Here is a 372-nt window from a genome sequence, read left to right on the forward strand (position 1 = left end):
GCGGAGCGGCTGGGCCCGTGAGCCATGGCCGCTGAGCCTGCGCGTCCGAAGCCTGTGCTCCGCAACGGGAGAGGCCACAACAGAGGGAGGCCCGCATACCACAAAAAAAAAAAAAAAAAAAAAAGGGGTGGGATCTTGACTGAAGGAACCTAACTTGTTTTGAATTTGGGAAATGTCAGACATGGGAAAGGGAACATGGACTGTAATAGTGTCCATGTCTCCATTTGCTACTTCCCTCAAGGGAAGCATATCAGAATCTGTTTCCTGGTGTTGGGCAGTCCTCGATCTTGTGTGGGGAGGGGAGAGGGGGCTTTTGCCCTGGTAAGGGGGTGGCTGTCGGGGAGCTGTGGCTTGAGGTGGGGGGCGGGGTTG

Source organism: Physeter macrocephalus, chromosome 14 (assembly GCF_002837175.3).
Source record: "Physeter macrocephalus isolate SW-GA chromosome 14, ASM283717v5, whole genome shotgun sequence".
Lineage (NCBI taxonomy): Eukaryota > Metazoa > Chordata > Mammalia > Artiodactyla > Physeteridae > Physeter > Physeter macrocephalus.